Genomic DNA, 26262 nt, shown 5'->3' on the forward strand with positions numbered 1-26262 from the left:
TAAGAGAATAAAGCAATCAAAGACCCTCGAAGGTCAGTATGAGACTTTGGCCCATGCTCCTGCCAAAGAGAAAGAATTGTGGGTGGTGGTGAATGATGCCACCATGGTGGCTTGCAAACTGATTTGCGAGGATCAGACGTTGACCATCAGGTCTCGAGGCCCCATCCCCGAGCTCCCTCCTCCCAGTCGCTAAGGAGGTTGATGAAGAAGTGGAGGTCGTGTCGTTGGTGCGAAAAAGAAAGGTTCCCGAGGATAGACAAGATCCTAGCCAAGGTTGAGATGAATCGGGGGTAGAAGCCGGCACCTCCAGGAAAAGTAATCCACATAGAGAAATGAACTGATTTGTTGCCAGTTTTAGGCTAGTTTGATTCAACCGAGGCAGCTCGTGAGCCGACATCTGGTAGATCCAGACCTAAACGTGACCCTTCTTTAGTGCGTTGACCAATTGGTCGTACGCCACGATCAGGTCTACCCAAAATATACCATAGTGTTAGATAACACCTTATAATTTAGGTCAATTATTTTTGAAGAATATGGTAGAAACCTTTTGCCAGGGCCTTCCCTGTGTCATAGTGTCTTTACCCCGAGTATTAGGCAGGCCAAGCACGAGTCTATTCTAGACAAGAAGTTTGAACCCCAAGGGTCTCAAAATGTAATAACACTAGAGTCCCCCCCTCCCCCCTCCCCCCTCCCCCCTAATAATCTAAGAGTTAGGGGTTTTACCCAGCTCAGTTCATAATCCAGAATCGATCATAGTAGTTTCCTCCTCTAGCTCAAAGGGTAGGGATCCTATTATAATTTTTACTTTGTGTTATCCTAACTTAATCATTTCTTTGATCTGACACTTATGCTCGCCCTTTTGCAGATGAAAATATGGTCCTCAAGAGTGCCTTCAAAGCTAGTGGGGCCGGAGCTGGACCTGTCATCAAGAAGGCGAGAATATCAAAGAAAACCACCTCCAAAGCGGGAGCTGCCACTGGATCCCCTGCAAAGGATAAATGTGCCAGCTCCACTCAAAAACAGCAACAGTAAAAGCAACCGCAAAATCAGGTAACTGTAGTTACCATTCACGAACTTCCTGCTCATCGTCTTCATGAACCTTCTTCGATCCTCAAGTTATTCAGGGGGAGGCCTGTTAGGATCAATGCCCTAAAAGCATGTAAAGACATTTTATTGGTTTTAAATAAAAATATAATTTTATAATATTTGAATGTTATAATTATTGTTTAAATTAATTATATAATAATATCAAGAATATTCCCTATTCATTCATGAGAATATGATCTTGTATTAGTATGAGAGAATTGAGATCATATATAATGAATAAAATAGTCAGTAACATATTAAAGTAAAGAAAATTTAATGAATGATTACTAGTATGATTTGCTAAGCATACGAGATGCAAGCAATCTAGATTCAGATTACTGATGTGGATAGACATCTTAGTAAAGGTGATGTATATAATAGAGATTATATATGACAGGACCGAAGATAATTAATTATCTTTATAAACTTGCCGTTTGACATAAATATTTAATTCCTATCATAATATATTATCATCAATAGATCAGTCTAAATCCTGAGTATTCATGAACTCTTTTTTATGTTTATTGGATCTTTTGATTCACTCGTTATGGCCTCTTATAATAATGAGGCTAATTACTTTTGTTTTGGAGATTCAATATCATGGATGGGTGAGAACATGAATTACAATAATGGAATCCATACTTTCCTAACGGATCGAATATTGGTTCCCTTAAGGGTTGATTCTGGAACTGAATAGTTATTGAGATCATATCTATAATTAGATTATAGATTAATTATTCGATAGTGAATTAATGGTACTTAAGGATCAAGAGGTGATTAGAAGGGCAAAACGGTAATTTTGACCAGCTCTAATTATTGAACCAATAATGGAGGATAGAACTATACATATATTGATTATACCAATGGACTACTAGATAAAACTCTATAAATACTTAGAGTGCAATTCCATATTTATAGGGGAGTAATCATGAAATTAATAAATAAGATTATTAGATTAAATAGTTTAATTAATAACCTGATTTATTAGAGCTTCGTATTGTAGGTCTATGGTCCCCAGATCACCTTTGTCATACATTGTCAAGGGCAAGGAAGTCAAAAGAAAGATTAATGTAAAGTGAAAGGACTAAATTGCAAATGAATTAATTTTTCAGGACAAGGAAATAATTATGTGATAATTATGGGTAATTGATTAATTGTGAATTAATTAGTTATTTAACTATATAGTTTTTATTTTGAAAAACTATAGGTAAAAATTAATATTAATCTTTTTTGGATTAATATAAAGAACCAAAATAATAAATATCGTATTTATTAATTAATTTAAAACCTATATTTTAAGATAAAGTTAATTTTGAATTAACTAATATTTATGTTGGGATAAATATATTGTCTTAAAAATTGATTAAACAAACAAATGAGACAATCAGGGAAATCTGATACAGGCTTGCGTGACATACATTTTATTGTATAGTGTGTGGCACCTATACCAAGGATTTAATCCTTGGGATTTGAATTTTGAATTTCAAATAATTTTGTTTAATCAATTATTCGATTATTCTTTTTAAATATGATTTAAATAAATATTTAAATGTAAATATCTAATAAGTTTTAAGTTTGAATTATATTTTAATTAAATAAAGATTATTTAATTAGATTAAATATCTTTATAAGTCTTATAGTACGTGACTTTCAGAATAAGATTTCATTATCATTATTTTGAGAAATAAAAATGTAGACTATCTCTCTAAAACGATAGTTTTCTCTAAACCTAGAAACTATTCTAAACCTTCTTTGTGTCAAAACTCTCTAGATCTCATGTGTTAAGTACATCTAGGGAGTCACATAAATCAACATTCTGAATCCTACGTGCTCACACACGTCCTTGTGTGTTTGAGGATTGGTCTGGAAGATTCAGAACACTGGATAGGAAGATAGTTGATTTATACAATAAGACTCAAGGACACTTATAGGGTACAAGATGTAATCCCTGATCTGTTTGTATGTGATTTAATATTTTTATATGTGTATGATCTTGGCTAATATTAATATTTATTAAAATGGGTCTATATATTTTGTTGCGTACATTTATTTTGATCATTTAATACCAACAATTAGTATCAGAGCAGTCTATACATATATATATATATTAAATACTGTGTGGGTTTCTTGCATTTTTTATATGTATGCTGATATGTATATAGAATGGATGGATATGTTTTTTGAATATATGGGTGAATGATGGATCGTTAATTATATGGTTCTATTGAGTTAGGAAGTTGATTATTTTTCTATATCTTTTGTAAGCCATAAAGGGCATATGATTTTTGTAAATTTATTTGAGAAATATGTATTTTAAAAATTTGCACACAAAGATGAGGAGGAACCCGAGCCAAGCACCTAAGAGGCACACGACTCGAGCCACTGCTCACTCACCCGCACGCTTAGGTGGAGCCTCCTCCAACCCCGCGCCATGCACCTGTCTGCCTCCGCGCCTGCTATGCCCGTGCGCTAAGCCCTTGGTCGAGCCCTTGTGCGCTAGCCAACCACCCGAGCCCTTGGCTCCCCTTGTGTCGTCGGCCCTAGGGCAACATCTTGGAGCCCAAAACCGTAATTCCTAAGTTGTCATTTATTAATTTTTAAATTATTTGAATTTAAAATTTGAATTATCTTATTTTATTTTATTAGAAAATAAAATATCTTTTAGTTGACTAAGATTTTTTATGCAGTGCACCAAATTTTTTTTAGATTATTAAAATTTTTGTGTTTTATTTTATTTAAGTGGTAAGTGTGGTGACTTTTTATTTAAATGTTTGCTTATTTTATTTGATTGTTTGTTTGCTTCATTTAATTGATTGTTATTTTATTTAATTGTTAGAATGGTTTGGTAGAATTTTTGGTTAATTTAACTTTGTTAATTGTTTATTTGATTATTTATTTTAATGTGTGAATAATTGTGTAACTTGTTTGTTTTACTATTAGTGTTACATTTTATTAAGTGTGACAAATTATGTGATTAAAATAGATTACTTTATTTCATTATTGTGTGTGTGCCGAAATGTGTGTGTGTGTGTGAATGTGTTTTATTTATTTATTTATTTCAATCATAGAAAAGGGAAGGGTATCATGAATCTAGACTTAATGTGAGTCTTGAACATTTATTTTATTTTATTAAAAATAGAAAGGAAAATAGAAAATAAAAGAATTATAAGTTGTCATCTTGTAGGAAAAGATGACAATGCTTATCTTTGATTTGGTTTACATTAGGATAAGGGTTTAGGTGAGGTGTAAGGAGAGGGAATGGTGGGATTTAGCTTAATTTGTGGGATAGGAATTTAGCTTTTCACACTTGAGTCCTCTTCGTAAGGTTAGGTCACTAGAGGCTATAAATAGGAGGGCATGGAAGCCTTGGGAATTCTTTTGCTTATGGCTGCCGAAATTAGAGAGAGAAGGAGAGAGAGAGAGAGAGGCGTGAAAGAGAGAAGAGGAGAAGAAAGGAAGAAGAACGAGGAGGTCTTAGGTATGGTTCTTCTTATGATTCCTTGTTGTTAAGATTTAGGTTTATCTTCCTCATTATCTTAAGTCTTTTTCTATGTTCTTCTTCTTCATGGGTTTCAAAAACCCTAGGCTATTCAAGGGTGATTATCACTTGGGTGTTGATCTTGTTGTGTTCTTGATTTTACAATCAAGAGAGGTATTGAATCTTTACCCCTAATGCTATGGTGTTCTCTTGAGTTCTTTGATTTGTGGATATTTTCAATATGTTGATGCATGGGAGATTGATCTAGGCGTGGGTAGGGGTTTATGGTATTGATTTGATTTTTATTATTGTATGCTCATAATGTGTGTAATGAGATGATTATTGAAATATGGTGTTGAAGATATTTTATGATTTTATATATGTATGTTTCGACCTTTAGGGTTTGGGCAAATTGGGTTGTTTGATTTTCTTGTGTTTCATACATGTTAGAAACATGCTAGGTTTCATGTGTTTATAGATGAGGATTTTGTGTAAATTCTTGTTGGGTATCCTAGGTGTTTCGGCCAGCGGTGAAAAATATGAGATTATGTATCAATAAATTATGGTATGCATGAAAAATAATAGGAACATGTTAGGTTTAATATAAAGACATATATGAAGACTGGCGTTTATGTTATTCATGCATGTTGTATTATTATTTTGTTGGGTTGCATGTAGGAACTCATTGGAAATAGAATAAGGATTTGTAAGGTTGTATATGAATATGTGTTAGTTATTTTTTTTTTGAATTATTTGTATAATAAGAGCATGGTAGGATTTGTGATTTATTGTGTTAATTAAACATGAATGATCTTGTATGAATTTTATGAGACATGAGGTAAAAGATAAAATTCATGGTGATTTATGCTTGCTGATTTTGTGCTTAAATGGTGAAAAGATTGATGAAATAAGGAATAATTGTGCTTTGCTGATTAATTGAATTAATTGGATTGAAATTTATTATATACTTTTGTTGCTATCTATGCTCGTTGTTTATGGTTTTCTTGCTCAGCCTTAGCTCACGGGTGCTATGTGGTGCACGAAAAAGCAAAGGGAAACTAGACCAAACATACGTTGGAGAGCTCTAGGGGCAGAGTGTACATCGTCAGCTGCTCGACTGCCATGACTGAGGGAACTTATAGGAATTAGAGCTCTAAGTTGTATTTTGCCGTTAGATTGGCTTTTGTTGTATCAGTTTTTGAGGGTTGTCTTCCGCCATGTAAATACTGTTTTTTTTTTTTGGGATCCCATGCATCAAACATTTGTTTTATTATAAATTAATAGTTTATTATCAAAATCTTTTAACCCTAAACTGTAAGTTGACTTCAGAATCACATTTATGTTCTAACGACTTGATTAGCAAGTCTTGTACTATTTTAAATACATAGTGTAACAGTCTTTGTTTTCCAGGGCATTATAGTAAACCTCCCAGAAGATCTACTCTAGTTGTTAGAGTATGTTCCTCGATCATTTGGAACATATGCTCATTCTTCAACTCTGCAAGGCTCTTTCTTTTCTTGTACTAACCAGGATTCTTGGTGGATTGCTCCCTCTACGGCTTCATCACAAGTATCTGGGCTGGTCTTCCCGGTGTCCACGAACTGAGCTATCTTTCTTTTCAACCCCGTCATGAATTTGCGTACCCGGTTGGCTTCAGTGTGTACCAGATCCGGAGCAAATCTTGAGAATTGTTCAAACTTGCGCACGTACTCCTGTACGCAACATGACCCTTGGACTAGGTTGGCGAACTCAACCACCTACCAATCTATCACCGTCTGGTTGTAGTACTTGGCATTGAACATGGTCAGGAATTCTACCCATTCAATTTGTCCAACATCACGCTCCTTCCTCGCAATATCCCACCAGATGCGTGCATCCTTCCTCAACATATACATCATACAAATTACCTTTTCCTATTTGGTAGCTGCTACAAAGTCAAAGATTCTCTCCAGCACACTAACTCATTCCTCTACCATCAGGGGGTCCAAAGTCCCTTCGAACACAGGTGGATTTTGCCCGCTAAGCCGTTCCGAGATTGGTTTCAGCTGTTCTGTTCTAGATGCATCAGTTGGTGGATTTGCTCCCACCAGTGGGTCTTCTTGCACCGGGAATTCCTGTTGTTCGGGATTGTCTTCCCGTGGTGCGGGCGTGTGGAGTTGTGTGGTGCTTCTGCATTAGTGCCTCGAACATCTGGGCATTTTCCGCATTCTGCTCATGCACAGTCCTTCTCAGATCCTCTATCTGAGTTTCCAGATTTGGTTCTGACTGTGCTCTTTGTCCACGACCTCTCCCTCGGCCTTGACCCCTTCCTTTGCCTCGGCCACGACCCCTTCCTTTGCCTCGGCCACGACCCCTTCCTCTGCCTCGGCCACGATCTACCTCTTGGTCAACGACCGATCTCTCGGCTGGGTTTGGTGGATTAACAATTCAGCCTCCCCTGGCTCGATTGTTAGGCACCATTGCGATCTCTATACAACAATGTTTAAAACCTTTTAGCATACAAGTTTCCCTCGCACAAGGAAAAGGAAAGAAAATGATAACAATTCAACTCAAAATAGGTAGTCATGACAGATCATGCCTTAAATTTTTTGCATAAATACAAAAGAGAACCCCGGCTACACATCGGGTTTCTGCATACGCCTGCTATAACTATACAAAAGTTCTACAACCTACTAGGTTTTCCAAGTCTTTACCAAAAAGTATCAACAAGACATTCACAACATAACCTAACCTACCCTATCCATCAGCATATCCAACTCTATATCAAATCCTCCTCTGGCTCTACTTCCTTGCCTGAAGGTATGCTATCAACCATGGAGATAGGAAAATCCATCCCACATGTCACGAACAAGCTGCCAACGTCTGCGACCATATATGTGTCGAGCCTCTCAGACAAGTGCCGACATATCGCACTCTCCGTCATTCGGGTGTGTTGGACCTATCAAAGACTTCTGTCATGTAATGCGTCAATTGCCAAATGACACGCCGATGCTATTGATCGTACTCGAAGTGTCGAGGATTCTCGTTGTTAACGAGTCTGTAGTAATCAATCCTAGGCGTAAGGATCATGGGTAGGTTCTCTATCACAGGGTCACCTATCTCAATTATATCATCCTTAACCTATAATTTATAGAATCGAGGTAAATAAAGAAAGCAAAGGAAACAGGTATGAAAAGACAGTACTTACAGTGAGTGCCGGTCTATCTTGCAGAATGTACATGTGGGTTTGTCTACAGAATTGGCTCAACTCAAGCTCTGATACCACTTGTAACAACCCTCAAAATTTACAAGTCCAAAACATGCGGAAATTGAAAAGTTTTTACTTTTAACTCATTGTACCAAAAATTCATATAGAAAAAACTTAAAAAAAATCGTGTGCGCACACTTTTTGTTTTAGCAAACGAAATTACAACTACTCTTTTATAGAGTTAAAGCAAAACAAATGTCATAAAAGAGATAATAGCTCCCAAAGTTTCTTTTCAAAATGATGTTCCCTCAAACCTCCCCAAGTCATGCCACATGTACATATCCACAAGCAGACTCCAGCGCTCACTGCTCCACTTTGCTTTTCAACTTACCTACAACATGAAACAACTAGGTAAGTGAAAACGTGTAGAGTCCCAGAACTTTACTTAGCTAGTTAGATAGTAGTAGTAGTAGTAGCTAGTAGTAGCTATAGTATGTTTGTTACTGTGGATTTTGGTTCAAGCCAGGACTTAGTTGAACACTCGTAGCAACACCTATAGATTTCATAAGTTTAACATATAGTTTAAGAATATTAATTATAACATAAGGTTTGATTAATGTAACTGATTATAAAGATGTCATTTATTATACTATAAGGTTTAGATAGAACTAATAAGATCATGACACTTGTCGTGTGCATGTTTATTAAGGATTTATGTATTTTGATGAATAGTTTAATTAAAAAGAAAGATCTAGAGGCTCTTGAACCTTCTAGCAGCTGTTAGGATCGTATTATGACTCAGTCAAAGTTGTTTATCCAATTCAAATTATGCTGAAAAAGTGCAATTACATGTTTAATATATTCACGTATGCCGATATATCGCAGCATAGGGGCTGATATATCGCCTACGGAAGATACAAAAACACGACAACTTTCCACGAACAAAAACACGAGCCTGTGATATGCTGGTAGGGGTGATATATCGCCTACCCTAGGCGTTATATCAGCTCCAGTGGCCTATTTTCAAACTTTGTAGAAACCGAGCTTAATTCATTCCTTAACCTCTTGACTTGCCTCTAGATGATTTTGACCGAGTCTTGGGCACCTGTTGAACAAATATTCAAATATTTTTCAATTAATATTAATTATTTTATTCAAGCTAAAAGGAGATATTTTCACTCCTTGAACTCTATAAATAAGACCTAGTACCTAGCCATTTCTCTCATTCTTCAAGCTGTGTTCAGAGCCTTCAAGTTGCTAGGGTTACTATAGAGTGATACACTTGGGTTTAGGATAAAAGCTTTATCATCTTAAGCTTTATAAACACTTGGGAAGTGAGATATAGTGTGTTTTCAATATCGAGGTGTAGATCGGTTCTGGTACATCAAAAGGTATTCCTATTCTCAAGTTAATTTCTATATGGTTCTTTAGTTTTCTTTACTCAACTCCTAACTTGTTGTTTTCGATTCTTGGTTAGGTATTTAAGTTATTTGAACTTAAGGTTTCTTTTGGGTAAGCTTCTTCTTGGTTGTTTAGTTCTCTTCTTTATCATCTCTTTTCTTTAGAAATACTCACCATTCTTATTGTTTGTTTTAGGAGTGTTCCAAATCCCGTCCTTATTCTCAAATATCCCGGTGTTGGTAAGGAAAATAGGATAGATTTTATGTGCTTTTATGTTTTGATATGTTTATGTTATGATATGTTTATAATATGATATGTATATATGATATGTTTTTAGTCCTTGAGTATATAATTTGTTTAGAGAACAAGCATATAATTTGTTTAGATAACAAGCATATAACTTGTTTAGGTAACAAACCCCAATAATATATTCCTTGGGCATATGATTTGTTTAGATAACGAGCCCCATAAATTTATATGACTTGTTTGGATAACAAGCCCCGTAAATTTATGGGCATATGATTGCCTAGCCCGCAAGCCCCAAGAAGAATGATGGCCATTGTAGTCCTACAGGATATATTTGGTTTTTTTTAGTCATATGTTTTATAGTATATGTTTATGATATAGTTTTATGCTTATATGTGTTAGTAGATTTTTCTTGCTGGGCAATAGGCTCACTCCTTTATTTTAATGTGATGCAGGAAAATAGATATGGAGGCGAAAGGATTCTTGGTAGCTTGGCTTGTGTATTAAGGATGAAGGGATTCAATGGACTGGGTGACAATTCGAGGACGACGTGTAACGCCCTGGATAGCCAAGACCGTTACACTGTGTATTTATAGAAGTGCTAGACTTGCTAGTCAAGTCATTTAATTAAAAACGTGTTACTGAAACTATATTGGAACTAGGGTTAAAAGATTTTGGCCTTAAAAGTCGCATTTCTTTTAAATATCATTTCTTGTTTACACGGGATCTCAAAAACAATATAATTAAAACCGTTTACAAAAGATTCGAGAATTAAATACAGTATTAGCCATATTGAGGCAAAATAGACATTTAGGCAATCTCTGTCCTGATCCACTCCTCGGCCATGGCGACCGAACAACTTGTTATGTACATTCAGCCCCGCAACTCTCCATCTCAGGACTGGTCCAACTTGCCTTTGACTTTACCTGCACCACGTAGCACCCGTGAGCCAAGGCCCAACAAGAAAACATAATAACAGAGCATAAGCAATCAACAGGCAATCCAATATTTCATAAACATGTTCTCAACTATATAAATATTCAGAATAACAACGTATTCAGCATACTAAACATATCAACTCATATCATACACCAAATCACAAATGATAACTAGGGTTAGCACCCTCAGGCCGCACCCTCCGTTATCCCACTGACTTCAGCCCGCTTAAACCGAGCTTAGTGAATATAAAGATGTCCTTGGCTACCAGTGGCCAAGCCGCGCCCTGTGCGCAAATATTGTGTACGGCACCCTTAGGCCGCTATCACATGTCCCATGGCATAATACCATCATTGACATTATACAGATATCGGGAGCTCTTAGTCCCCATCACAAACATATAACCGGGTGCAGTTTTCTTACCTTTGAATTTGCTAGCCTTCTTCACTGTGATCCTTGAGCACGATCCCCCTTGAGCCCCAGCGCACACCTAGACACAACCATAGATAAAAATCATCACCAAACATCAAGTCCGAACCCTAGCCTCCGGACCAATCCCGAGCCCTCGGGAAGCTCCAATTCCACCAAGTGGGGTGGTGGAATCGAACCCCGAACCCCCAGGCAAAAACCCTTGAAAATAACTTAAAAACCCCTTTCTGGAAATTGGGTAGCGCTACAGCGCTCTAAGGAGGGCGCTACAGTGCTAAAAGAAGAAACAAAACACCCTCAGAATGCTTGGCCTAGCGCTACAGCGCCCAAAGGCTAGCGCTGTAGTGCTAGTCACAGACAGGCAACACTGCATTTTCCCTTCCTGCGATTTCCCCGAGCCAACCCTTACCAAAACTCTTCCAATCCTCAACCAAACTTAAAAAAAAGCTTATTAACACACTCCACTCATCCCAAGCATCCCAAATACTCAAAACCCAAGCACATGCATCCCTAATCTCAAAATTCACCATAATTGACCCTAAACTCAGAAACTCAGCAGAAACCATAGAAATCTTAGAGTTGAAACCAAGGTTCCTTACCTTTAACTGGAGAGGTGATGCTAGGATACCCTCTACTCTTTCTTGGCTTCCTCCTCCTTAAATCCTTGGCTCCAATTCCCTAGAATTCCCCATCAATTCAGCTTAGATACCTTAGTTAAAAATTAAAACCAGAACTGAAGACACTTCAAAGTTTTACCTCAAGTGGAAGGATTGTTCTTGCGAAACCCTTGCCAATTCTTCAAGCCTAACTCATAAACCTTATGGCTCAACTTGATCTAGCTCTCCTCTGAAATTTGCTTCAAGAACCCTCAAGAAAATGACGGAAAAAGCCTAAACCGACCTTGCCTTCCTTCCCTTCTTTCTCTTTCTTTTCTTTCCTTCTTTTTCCTTCTTTTCAGACTTCTATTTTATTCTACAAACTCCATTGAGCATAAAGCCTCAGTAATACCTATCTTTTAAAAGCCAAATGTCCATAATGCCCTCCCCTTTAATCCTAAGTCTTTTAATCCACTTAGGGTCATTTTGGTCATTTTACCCAATTCCCGCTAATTCCTCGAGTTTCTAATATTTTCCGCTTACTTCCTCATAACCAATTAATCACCAACTATATTCCTCGATGTCAGAATAGATCCCAATATATTCACCAAATTCCCATTTATACCCCAGGCTCGCCCCGAGCCGGGTATAAATCCCCGCCGTGACTTTTCGCTAACCTCCTCACTAGGATCGTCTCGAATCACAGATCATAGATATATCCACATAATAATGTGGTATCAATAATTATCGCATATATACAGTTATGCCCACGACTGGCCAAAATTACGATTATGCCCTTCTAACCTATTCAGGGCCCACATGCATACTAATACACATAGTCATGCATCTCAAATATTCAAATAGCCATATAACATGCTTTAAATCATTAAATCACATATATTCTAATTATGCCTTCCCGGCACATTAATCAAGGCCCTTAAGCCTTATTAGTAAATTTGGGTCGTTACACGACATTATTTTCAGTCCTTTTAAATTATGTTTTTATGTATTTTCCGCATTTAGCTTTGTAAAAAACTTCATTTAATTTAATTTAAAGTTATGTTTTATTTTAAAACAATGGGATCCCATACTGTTCATTTATGTATTTAAATATTTACTTTGGAGTTTTTAATAAAGTTACGAATATTTCTTATGTAAGTTTTCTAAAAAATAGTGGCTATGTCTAGTAGTTTTAGTGGTCCAAGGTCTTAGAAATAGTTGGGTCATTACAAAACGCTTATAAAGAATAGCCTTGCACACAAATATACTAAACCTAGTAATAGGTTTCCCTAAGGCAGATTCATTAATGATCACTAGGGTATTGGAATAAATTCCAACCCTATCATACAATTCTTAATAATATCCACACAGAAATCAAGCACATTGGTTACGCCCAACAACCAATGTTCATACATATCATATCAATATGCACTCAGAAAATCCCAGAACATTCAAGATATATAATTATACAATTTAATCAATTCAAACAAACACAAAGGATCCTTGCTCCAACTCGGATTCACTCTTAGGGTCCTTGCTCCAACATAGACTATAATTTCACCATGTTCTAGCTCCAACCCAGACTTTATCTTACCGTGTCCGAGCTCCAACATGGAATATATTTTCACCATGTCCTGGCTCCAACCCGGATTATAATTTCACCATGTCCTAGCTCCAACCCGGACTATAATTTCACCATGTCCTGCCTCCAACCCGGACTATAATTTCAACATGTCCTGGCTCCAACCTGGACAATATTATGATAAGGTTCAGGGTCCAAACCGAACTATAATTTCACTTGGCTCCAACCCGGACTATAATTTCACCATGTCTTGGCTCTAACCTGGACTATAATTTTACCATGTCCTGGCACCAACGCGGACTATAATTTCACCATGTCCTGGCTCCAACCCGGACAATATTATAATAAGGTTCTGGCTCTAACTCGAACTCACCTACCATTAAGCCCCAGATGCATAAGCATTTCAAAGGTAGGTATTAAGCATACCCTGGTCTTATCGACCCATACACAACTAGTGTAATCTACCACTACAAGCACACACTAGTATATTCATGTTGTAGCCAAGAAAGAGAAAGGCTAACTTAATTTGAGTCCTTAGTTCCCAGCTGGATCTTTTAACTCTGCTATTCATTTTCCCTTTTCACCAAGTTTCATAAATTATGGGAAGGAAAAACCCATTAAACCATTTAATGAAATCTTGGTAGTGCCTTCTACCCTAGAGTTTTTCTCAGATTTTTAGGGTTCTTTGAAAAATTATTTCTCAAACAGCGTAGCCCAGTTTTTCCTAAAATTTTACCAGGATCTTTAAGCATATCTAATTTAGTTTCTCTCAAAATTTGATAATTTATAGGATAGGGGAACCCTTTAAAAAATGTAAGACAATCAGGGCATTGTTTCCTGCCTAGAAATTTTGTTTTTAGATTACTAGGGAAAACTTTGAAAACCCATTACTCTTTAACCATTTTGTATTTTTGTCTAAACATTATCTGTGATCCATATACATATTTAAACTAACATTTTACCAAATTTCATGGCTTTTGGCTTAGTAAAACATGCTAAATATTCAAAACAACCTAGGAAGTGAATGCTGCCTAGAAATTTTCCAGATTCCATCAAGATGCCAAAAAGTTCATAACTTAGGTTTGAAAATACATTTTTTTGATTTTCAAAAGCCTAAACTCAAGTACTCATCTAGCACTATGCAATCATAAAAATTATTTCCACAAAATGAGATAGTAGGGTACGATCGGACCCATTGGAAGTCAGACTACGAAAACTTGGCAGCATGCATTTCTACACATTTTAGCAAAAATAAACACAACTAGCAAAACCCTAGCCACATCAATGTATGCATACCAAAAAATGAACCAATATAACCCTCAAGCATAAAATAAACTTCAAAACCCAAAAAATTAACCTATACAACCAGATCTAATATTAATAACAATAACAACTCAAAAACCCAATGAAAAATCTACCTTTGATGGTTCTAGCTCAGAGATAAGGTTCCCTTAGCCTTTCAAACTTCCTCCTTGTGTTCTATAAACTGAAATTGAGCCCTAATGTTCCACATGGAGATTTTTAAAAAGGATTGTTAGGGCAGAAGATGGAGATGAGTGGAAAATTTCCAAAACACTAAAATCTTTACCTTTGTTCTCACTAAACATCAACAAGCTTCAAATCTTTGAGATCTTCTTAGAACAATTTACCAATAGACCTAAAACACAAGATCCATGCCATGCATGGCTATTAGAATATCATGCGTGAATATTAAAACCCCTTAGGATTTCGGGTTTGAAAGAAAAATAGAAGAAAAAAATGTACTAGGTTCGAAACTTACACTTGCCTAGTGTGCTCTTGGGTTTTCTTCCTTCCTTCAATGGAGAGAAAATGGAAAAAATGGAGAGGGAAGAGAGAGACCTCTCAGTTTTGGGGAGGGAAATGAAGAGAGTTTCTCTTTTTGTTTTCTTAAGAAAAAGAAGGAAATAAAAAAAATAATGATTGGTGTGTAAGAGGAATGATTGGAGGATTAGCCAATGGGTGAGGTAGCCTCTTACTCTTCCTAGTATAAGTGTCATAGACACTTGAGTACACTAGGGTATAGCCTATCTGCCCATCACACCCTCTCTCCTCCTTTGCAAATGACTAAAATACCCTTGCACCTTTTAACTCACTTCTAATGCACTCAAGGGCCCTTTGGTAATTTCAGTCGCCAAATTTAACCACAATTTTTACCCTATAGTTTTTAAATATCTTCAAGCTAAAATAAAATAAATGTGACCAAAATTAATTTTTTTCACATAACACATAATTTTTGTAATTTACTCTAATTGACCAAAAAGCCCTTAGAGGCTCGGGCAAGAATTTCCATTCTTAAACCCGGTAGATTGAAATTAAATCCTCAATCAATTATTCCTAAATTTATTGGCTCGACTATACAGACCCACTTGCTAAATATTTTTATGCCACAGTATTCCTCATTTTATCTAATCCGAGATTTTTTCCATTATTTGGGTTTGCCCCTCGGTCCAAGACCAATTTTCTTTGCCGAAGCCTAAACCCTTTATCAAATTAGCACAATGGCTATAAAATTCACGAAATAACATAATTTCACATAATAGTATTTATCGAAATAATATTTCACAAAATTCTTCACCGTCTCCAATCGCATACTAACGGTGTTCAAAATACAAGGTGTTAACGTTAAAAGTTGGTAACTCACATCATAATAAAGGAAATGGATTTTATAGGCCTTTAAGATAACCAACTTTATGTAAAAAGCATTTTAGTAAAGTTAGATGAATGTAATGGGCAGTTATCTAGATCACATTAATTATAGAAACAGGCACTTTTATAATTTTGAATTTTGTAATTAAATACATTCATAGGGTTATTAATAAACTAGTACTTAATTTATAATTAATTGATTAGTTTAATAGAACACATTTAATCTAAAATAGTAAGTGGGAGAAGGTGAACTTCTCAATGTGACCTATGGTGTCCATTACTAGTACATCACCGTGAGATATGAATAGGGCCTTGATGTGGCTTTGTTTCCATCCCCCTAAGGAAGCCATATGTGAAATGACTGATAGAGATATGATTTTAATCCCAATAATGTGTTTTGGGGGTTACAAAATCATTTGGGAGGGTTTGGAACCGTTTGGAAAAACAACACATTTTTAAGTGTAGAAAACGGTGAGTGGCCACGGCCACTAATGTCTCTGGCCGCGACCACAGGCCAAAACTGCCCATTTTTTCAGTTTTTTCAATATTTGTTGAACAGCTCAAAAAACCCAAATAACTTCCAAATCTCATTTTTAATTCCATATTAATCCAATTAAACATTGGTAACATCCATGGGGGTTGGTAGAATTTAAAATTCAAAGGGTGTCTCTAAACTCTATAAATAGAAGCCGATAGCTCACTTGAAAGACGCAACTTTTCTATCCACTAGAGCACTTGGCTAGAAACACCTTGAGGCTTGATTATTCCATAAAGAATTTCCTATAATCTGTGAGAGATCCCTTAGTGCTTGAGTTAGGGGGAAATAAGCTTTTGGACAAAGGTTTCAAACCTTGTTCAAGTTGGTGATCCCCAACACTCTTCACTTTGGTTGTGTGAGTGAGAATATCTTATTATTTTGTTCTTGTTCTTATTTTCTTCTATTGTTTTTCTTCTTATCATTCTTGTTATATTTACTTGTATCTTTGCTCAAGAGTTGTAATCTCATCTACATCTTTCTTTTTACTTCCTCAAGTTTATTTGTATCTTTTTGTCAAAAGTTGTATTTTCTATTTCAATCCTCTTCTTCTTCTTTCTCTATATTTATTTGTATTTTCAGTTACAGAGTTGTAACACTCTTTTTAATCAATCATTATTTATTGGTAATATTATTGTGTAGAGTTGTATTTTCTTACCATTTCGATTGAGGCAAATACATATTTTCCTAACATTCAAAAGCTTATCCCTTGTTTGTTTCAATGGAAGGTGAGACCATCAAGATCATGAATCAAGACCTAGTGAGATTGGATAGGTTTGATGGGTCCAAATTTACTAGATGGCAAGACAAGGTGAGGTTTCTTTTAACCACTCTCAAAATTGCCCACATTCTAGAATCCACTCTAGAACCTTTCCCAACGCCATCTGACAAGGACACTCCCAAGGAGGTGGAGAAATGAAGGAAGAGGGAGGAGGACAATCGCCTTTGTAGGGATCATATCCTCAACGCCCTATCTGATAGGCTCTATGACCTCTACACCGAGACCAAATTGGCCAAGGAGATATGGGATGCACTTGACAAAAAGTTCAAGGCGGAAGAGGAAGGTACCAAAATTTTTTTGATATCTCAATACTTTGATTTCAAATTTTTTGGTGATAAACCTATTCTTCCTCAAATTCATGAATTGTAAATAATTGTTAACAAACTGAAAGTTTAAAGATTGAGCTTCCCGAGGCATTTGAAGTTGGTGCTATAGTGGCTAAATTACCACCAACTTGGAAGATCTATAGGAAAAGAATCCTTCATAAAAATGAGGATTATTCTTTGGAGGAAATCCAAAAGCATATTCGAATCGAAGAGGAATCGATATGTGGGGATAAACTTGTGGAGGGGTCTAATGGAGAGACTTCCAAAGCAAATGCGGTGTCACAACCAAAACATCCCCAAAAAAAGGGAAAAAGGGTAACGAGAAACCTTTGGGTCCAAAACCAATCCAAACAAGTTTAAGAGCGAGAAAGGTCCTTGCTTTGTGTGTGGGAAAAAGGGTCACTATGCTAGAGAGTGTAGGCATAGAAAAGACCAACAAGGACCTAAGGTGAATGCAACTCAAGAAGAAAACAAAGTTGCTACCCTTATTGAGGTGAATGCGGGCCTAGGCAAGGTGAAAGGGTGGTGGTATGAAACATGTGACACTGTCCATGTCACCTATGACAAATCATTGGTCAAGACCTTTGAAGAGTCAAAGGGCAACCATGAGATTCAAATGGGCAATGAGGGAAAATCCAAGGTACTTGGCAAAGGTACCATTAAAGTCTTTTTCACCTCCGGCAAGAAAGTTATATTAGTAAATGTACTTTATGTTCCCGAAATGAGTAGAAACTTGGTAAATGGTGATTTGCTTGGAAAGCCCAGCATTAAAGCCATTTTTGAGTGCTATAAACTTATACTTACCAAATCAAATGTATTTTTGGGAAATGGGTACTCTTTTGAGGGTATGGTTAAATTGTGCACCAATGATGTAACTTTCCATGTTATCAATAAAAATGCTAATTCCACCTATATTGTTGAGTATGATTCTTTATTTTTGTGGCATCTTAGACTATCGCATAAAGGTTTTTCAACCATGGAAAGAGTAGTTAAATGTGGTATGATTGCATGCAATATTAAAAACTATGGTAAATGTGAAACATGCATTAAGGAAAAAATGATTAAGAAACCATTTCCTAGTGTAGAAAGATCATCTAATTTACTAGATTTAATCCATAGTGATCTTTGTGAATTAAATGGTGTTTTAACTAGAGGTGGTAAAAGGTATTTTCTTACTTTTATAGATGATTTTAGTAGGTATACCTATGTGTTTCTTTTAAAGCATAAATATGAAACTTTTGATGCTTTTATATTGTATAAATTAGAAGTTGAAAATCAACTAAATAAAAAGATTAAGGTGCTAAGAAGTGATAGAGGAGGAGAGTACTTCTCTAATGAATTCAATACATTTTGTGAAGAAAATGGTATAATTCATGAGTGCACTGCACCTTATACACCACAACACAATGGTGTTGCCGAAAGGAAAAATAGGACTTATCTAGAGATGATAAATTCTATGTTTGTGTTTTCTAAGTTGAACTTCAACTTATGGGGTGAAGCGCTTTTAACCGCTTGTCACATTCTTAATCGAATTCCGATGAAAAAAATGAGATATCTCCATATGAGTTATGGAAAGGAAGAAAACCCAACATAGGGTACTTCAAAGTGTGGGGGTGTCTTGCATATTGCAAGAAAAACGAACCTAACAGAACAAAGTTAGGTTCAAGAGCCATAAAGTGTGCTTTTGTTGGTTATGCCAACAATAGTAAAGCTTATAGGCTATTAGACTTAGAGTCTAATATTATGATTGAATCTAGAGAAGTTGAATTTTTTGAGAATATGTTATGTGACAACAATTCTCAAGCTTCAACATCTCTAAAGGATAATTTTTTATATGAGAACAATTCTCAAGCTTCTACATCCAAAGTTGATTCTCAAGAGGATAATTCTCAAAAGGATGTAAAGCAACCCTTTGAACCTAGAAGAAGTCAAAGGCATAAAAATCATAAAATTCTAGTGGTGGATGAGATAGATTCTCAACGAATTTTGTTCTACATGGTAGAAGGAAATAGAGAGGAAGACATTAGCAAAATTCCTATTGTACTTCTCGTTGAGGATGATCCTAAGACTTATAGAGAAGCTATGTAATCGAGAGATAGTGCATTTTGGAAAGAAGTCATCAATTATGAGATGGATTCCATTCTTTCCAATAACACATGGGAATTGGTAGACCTCCCACCAGGGTCTAAGCCAATTGGGTGTAAGTGGGTATTTAGGAGAAAATACCACACTGATGGCACTATCCAAACCTTTAAAGCTAGATTAGTAACTAAAGGGTTTAGGAAAAAATAGGGTATCGATTATTTCGATACCTATGCGCCTATTGCAAGAACAACTTCTATAAGAATTTTGTTCGCTTTAGCTTCTATACACAACTTGTATGTTCATCAAATGGATGTCAAAACGACATTCCTTAATGGTGACCTCAATGAGGAGGTCTATATGGAACAACCCGAAGGGTTTGCCCTACCAAAATATGAACATAAAGTATGTAGACTTGTAAAATCCTTATATGGATTGAAACAACCTCCTAAGTAATGGCATGAGAAATTTGATCAAGTCATCATGTCTAATTGGTTTAGACATAACAATGGAGACAAGTGTTTGTATTCCAAAACATGTAAGGGATATGTGATCATTGTTTGCTTATATGTTGATGACATGCTTATTCTAAGTAATAGCATGAAATGGATAGATGAAACAAAGAGGTTTCTATCATCAACCTTCAAGATGAAAGATCTTGGAGAAGTTGACACCATACTTGGTATCAAAGTAAAGAAACATAGTGGGGGTTTTGCGTTAGGGCAAGCCCACTATGTTGAGAAAGTATTGAACAAATTTAACCATCTGAAGGTTAAAGATGCCAATACTCCATTCAATAATAGTGTAAAACTAGAGAATAATGAAGGAAGAGCGGTGGCTCAATTAGAGTACGCTAGTGCTATAGGGAGTCTAATGTATGCTGCCCAATGTACTAGACCTGATATAGCATTTGTGGTAAGTAAACTTAGTAGGTTTACAAGTAATCCAAGTGTGGATCATTGGAAGGCAATTGGAAGAGTCCTAGGTTATCTCAAGAAAACCAAAGGACTAAGCCTTCACTACTCCAAATTTCCTTCAATTTTAGAAGGATATACAGATGCAAGTTGGATATCCAATCTTGGGGACAACTTGTCCACAACTGGTTGGGTATTTACACTTGGTGGATGTGCAATTTCTTGGGGTTCCAAGAAACAAACCTGTATATCTCATTCCACTATGGAAGCAGAGTTTATAGCTGTAGTTGCTACAGGTAAAGAGGCCGAATGGTTAAGGGATCTGTTAATAGAGATTCCCCTAATCAAAGAGAATGTATCTACTATATCGATACATTGTGATAGCCAAGTGACATTGGCTAGGGAATACAACGGAGTGTATAATGGGAAGTCTAGACATATTAGTCTAAGACATGGATATGTAAGAGAATTGATTCAAAGAGGAGTCATCTCAATATCCTATGTGAGAACAAGTGAAAATCTGGCGGATCCTTTCACTAAGCCACTAATGAGGGATTTAGTGGTTGCATCATCTCGAGGGATGGGACTTAACTCCCTAAAGAGATTCACGATTGATGGTAACCTATCTTAACACTAGTTATTCAACTAGTGTTAGATTCAATAGGTAACAATAAGTCAATCAAGTGAATATTAGTTGTACTCAAAACAAGTCCCATATGAGATATTGAGTACTTGTGTGTTGCCAAGTTAAGGGTTAAAACCGAAAGGTTTTTAATAGAATTTAGTGTTGTGAAGACAAGTATTTTTGGTAACAAAATACTGTAAGAGTTCTACCTATATGGACCTAGGCGTGGTGCCGCCTCTCATGAGAATTGAGAGTATTCTCAAGAACGTCCATGAATGGAAAGTGCACATGGCCATTAACGGTGCAAAGCGAGACATAGAGGTCTCAAGTGAACATCGCAAAGGTGTGTGTGTTATCACTGATTTGTTATCATGAAAAGATGGTTCAATGCCTAGTGCAACCAAATTTTCGAAAAATTTTGTGATAATTATACTATAGTAAAGTTCAAGTTGAGAAACACTTTGCTTTATGCACTAATGCAATGACTCCTATAAGAGAGAGTTCTTATTTAATCAAGTGGGGGATATGTTATATTTGAAAATATAATGATTGATTAAATAAGTGTTACAATAGATAACTGTTATCCAATAAATTAGCATTGGTGACGTGGCAAATAATCTCTTGACACGTGGCTGATACCTGGAAGCGTCTGCTAGAGTATCGATCAGGAGACACAGTAGAAGCAGGGCAAGCCTGTCTTACCCGCGACCAGTCTGGTCGGTAGTTCCGCATACAAGGCAACGTTTATGGGAAGATCTTTATGAATCCCGAATTTATCTCATACAATCTTCTGGATACCCGATTATTCAGGGAATAATATCTGTAACAATCTCTTGTAACCCTCCTTGAGCCTATAAATAAGAAGAGATAGCTCAAGGAAGGGGGATCTTTTTCTTTTTACTTTGGAATTATAGGAAGCAATAGTAATTCTCCAAGTAAATCTGTATTGTTCTGGAGAAGAGTGTGAAACTCATTGAACCCTGGTTCTTTGATCACCCTTCTGATTTTATATCAATATTATTCTAAGTGGACGTAGGTCATTACCAGATCCTGGGGCTGAACCACTATAAATTACTGTGTTTTCTTTACTTTTGTCATTGCGTTCTTCTCTATACATTCGTCCATATCAATCACGTTTTGACTCCGTGTCAGTTGGCCAAATCTTGGGTCAACATTCTGGTGCTTTCATTGAGAGATTGATTTGTTGCTGTTAAGAAAACCAATGGCGAAAGCAGGAAGGAAAACTGGGCAAGCAACCGCCGCTGCACCGTCGAATCCACCACCTCCTCCTCCCCCTGCAAGCATGGCGGAAGATGAGCCGCAACTAGATTTTGAAGAGGAGGAAATGGACGATACGACGCTGAAGAGCACCCTAGGCGCGTTGTAGGAAGAATTGGCTAGTCTGATAACCAATTAAGAAACTGCCGCAGAAGTTATAGCGCGACAGCAGCAGGAGATTGATCGGCAGCGTACGGAATTGAGCGAGAGACAGGCGGAGGTGGATCACCGCCAGACCGAAGCCATGGCCGCCCTCGAAGCAGCCTTGCTGTTGGCTAGAAATCAGGCCGCACCTGCCTCGCAGCTTGACCAACCCGCGAATGGGCCACCCTAGAAGGGTCCCAATCCTAGCCCACCAATTCAGCCTTTAAGTCCGCAAAGGCCCGAGCAGCCTCAGACGCCCCATGACGATGTCCCGTTGGACCCTGAGGCAAATCCACCATCCCAAGCTTCTCGGGGTAATCCCCCGCAGCAAAGGCAGAATAGGGCCGAGCGTCAGCCTCGTAGTCCTAGACGCCATGAGAATGATGGGCAAAACCCAGCGAACAGAGGTCACTACCCTCCTGGTAACAGGAGGGACTCAGAGCTAGGCTCTGCGGTCCGTGGACCCCCATGGCATGATGATGCACGGGGACACCGCGACCAGCGCAGGCCACCCTCTAACGCTCGAGGCGTTTCTGCCAGAGACGGGAATAGAGGGAACAGTCAGTCTCACCACAGCCAGTCAAGGTTCAGAGATGGCCACGGGTACAATGAGGCCGACTCAGGCAAGGGAAATGCTGGTGGGAGGAATGGAGATAGAGGTAAAGGCAGGAGCCAAGTACCTCAAGGTGACCTGCCAAATAGACAAGATGCTGGGGGGCAGCCCAGACAAAATAATGTCTTCAACCTGCTCGGAGGTAGCGAGCAGCGAAGAAGAGAAGAGGACCTGAGAGATGTACTCAACGATCGTCGCGAGAGGCACGGCGAGAACATCCCCCCAGCCATAGAGGCCACCACGATTCCTGCCACAGTGCAAGCCCAGATAGACGCACTCAATCAAGCTGTGCAGCAGCTGGTCGGAGGAAGAACTTCTTATATCGACCACGACAGGAGAAAAGGTACTCCTTTCGTCCAGAGGATAGCTAACGCCGAAACTCCCAGCAAGTTCAAAATGCCTACGCTCCCGAACTTTGATGGATATGGGGACCCAGTCTCGCATGTCAATAAATTTGAGATTCAGATGGACATTCAGAAAGTGTCCGAAGACGCTCGGTGCAGGATCTTCCCTGCAACACTTTCTGAAGCAGCGCAGGAGTGGTTTTTTAAGTTCCCGCCTGCACGCATAGTTTCCTGGGAAATGTTCGTAAGGGAGTTCTACGAACAGTTCTATGCGGGTCGTGTGCACCCAACCGAAGCAAACCAGCTGGTCGAGATTCGCCAGCAGGACGGAGAGTCAGTGAAGGATTACGTCCATCGCTTTATGCGAGCGGCAGCTGGAGCAAAAACAGTAGGAGACGAAGGCAAGATGATGGGCATTACCGCAGTGGTAAAGCGTTGCTCTCCCCTCTGGAAGAGTCTCTGAAAGGAAGGAGTTAAAACAACCCAGGAGTTCCTGGACCGAGCTGATCGTTACATCAAGCTCGAGGAAGCCATTGCTGATGACGGAAAATCCTCGAACAAGGGTAAGAAGGCTACCGAACCTGCCAAAGCCGCCAATGGTTCCAAACCTAATGGCAACGACAAAAGCCACGGAAACGGCAACAGTAATGGAAAAAATGGTGGGAAACGGCCGTATAACGAGCCTTCCACCTCCGACAACAAACAAGCCAAGGGTAACCATTATGAACCTAGGTTCACTAACTACACTGCCCTCGTCGAGTCTCGGGGAGAGGTTTATCATGCCACAAGCTCTAGTGTGCCTTACAAAAAACCGGGACCCATCCGAAAAGACATTTCAAAAAGAGACACCACCAAGTTCTGTCGTTACCATAACGACTACGGACATGACACTAACGAATGCAACCAGTTAAAAGACAAAATTGAGTTCCTTATTAGACAAGGACACTTGAGAAGGTACATACGGGCCTCGGGAACTTCCCAACGAGAAGCTCCAGGAGGCAACGAGCAGGCGTCTACACGCCAACGCTCGCCACCATTACAACCTGCCCCCGTGGCCGGAACACTCTTAACCATCAGTGGAGGCCCGCACCTCGCGGGAAATAGCGGAAAGGCTAGAGAATGATACGCTCGGACTCTACGTCATGACCAGGACATCGAGATGATGACTGTGGAGGACCGTGCACAAAAAAAGGCTCGCTCAGAGAAGGGTGAGATAACCTTCTCTGATGACGATTCCCAACACGTCTGGTTCGCACATTCCGATCCGCTGGTCGTGGACATCCAGATGGCCAATATGATGGTAAAAAGGGTACTGGTCGATACAGGAAGTTCAGTGAACATCCTGTATAAATCAACATTGGAGCGCATGAAGTTGTCCGTAAAAGACTTGGAGCCCTACAATCAAACCATATACGGCTTCTCTGGAGAAGGACTCGCCCCTGCCGGAATGATCAAGCTTCCAGTAACGACGGGTACAACGCCCGCAACAAGGACATTACTCACCACTTTTGTAGTGGTCGATTTCCCTTCGGCATACAACGCCGTTATTGGAAGGCCCATACTGGTTGATCTACGGGCCGTCATCTCTATGTGGCACCTAGCCATGAAATTCCCGACGGACGCGGGGGTAGGACGCGTCTTAGGGAACCAAAGGGAAGCCAGGGAGTGCTACAACGCCTCGATCACAAAGGCGAAAAGTGGGACATCGAGGAGCACTACCCCAGATCGATTGCAGATGGCAATAGACACACAAGCTCAATCCGGTGGTGAAGTCACCAAATAGGGTGTTGCCCAAAGAGAGGATGGAGATTTGGATCCTCGCTTTGGGGATTTTGAAGAAAATGTTGGACCTGTCGAGGACCTGGAGGAGGTCCAACTCGACAAAAAAAGACTCGACCAGAGTCGTAAAGGTTGGGAAGAACTTAGAGCCTACTATAAAGCAAGCATTGGTGGAATTCTTGCAAAAGAACCAGGAGGTTTTCGCCTGGACGCACAAAGACATGGTTGGGATAGATCCTACAGTAATCAGCCATGTCCTAAACATAGATAAAACCTTTCCACCCGTGCAACAAAAGAGAAGGCTGCTCGATAAAGAGAGATCAAGAGCCTTGAAAGAAGAAGTCGAAAGGCTTAAGGAGAACGGGTTTATTAGGGTGGCGTTTTATCCATCGCGGGTCTCCAATCCGGTGCTGGTCCCCAAGCCTAATGGCAAATGGCGGACCTGTGTGGATTTTACGGACCTCAATAAAGCCTGCCCAAAGGACTGCTTCCCGCTCCCAAGGATCGACCAGCTGGTCGATGCAACTGCAGGACATGAGATCCTCTCGTTCATGGATGCATATTCAGGCTACAACCAGATCAGGATGCATCCCCCTGATGAGGATCACACCAGCTTTCGGACCGATACGGGCTTATACTGTTACAAAGTGATGCCCTTCGGACTGAAAAACGCAGGTGCGACTTACCAACGGCTAGTCAACCACATGTTTAAGGACCTGATCGATGCAAACATGGAGGTATATGTGGATGACATGCTGGTAAAGTGTAAGAAGGCAGAAGGACATGTGAGGGATCTACAAGAATGCTTCAATGTGCTAAGCAAGTACCGGATGAAGTTGAATCCCCTCAAGTGTTCCTTTTGAGTCGGATCAGGGAAGTTTTTGGGTTTTATAGTAAATTCAAGAGGAATCGAGGCCAACCCCGACAAGATAAGAGCCCTGATCAACATGAAGTCACCAGAGAAGATTAAGGATGTACAAAGTTTAACTGGGAGGATCGCAGCCCTGAGTAGATTTATCTCAAAATCAACTGACAAGTGCGTCCCATTCTTCAATCTACTCAGGGGGAATAAGAAGTTTGAATGGACGGGAGACTGCGAACAAGCATTCCAGGCCTTAAAAACTCATATGGCGCAACCTCCCATCTTATCAAAACCAATCGAAGGAGAAATTTTGTATATTTATCTGGCGATTACCGAAGTTGCTGCTAGTGCGGTACTAGTACGGGAGGAAG

Source organism: Humulus lupulus, chromosome 1 (genome assembly GCF_963169125.1).
Source record: "Humulus lupulus chromosome 1, drHumLupu1.1, whole genome shotgun sequence".
NCBI classification, from domain to species: Eukaryota; Viridiplantae; Streptophyta; class Magnoliopsida; order Rosales; family Cannabaceae; genus Humulus; species Humulus lupulus.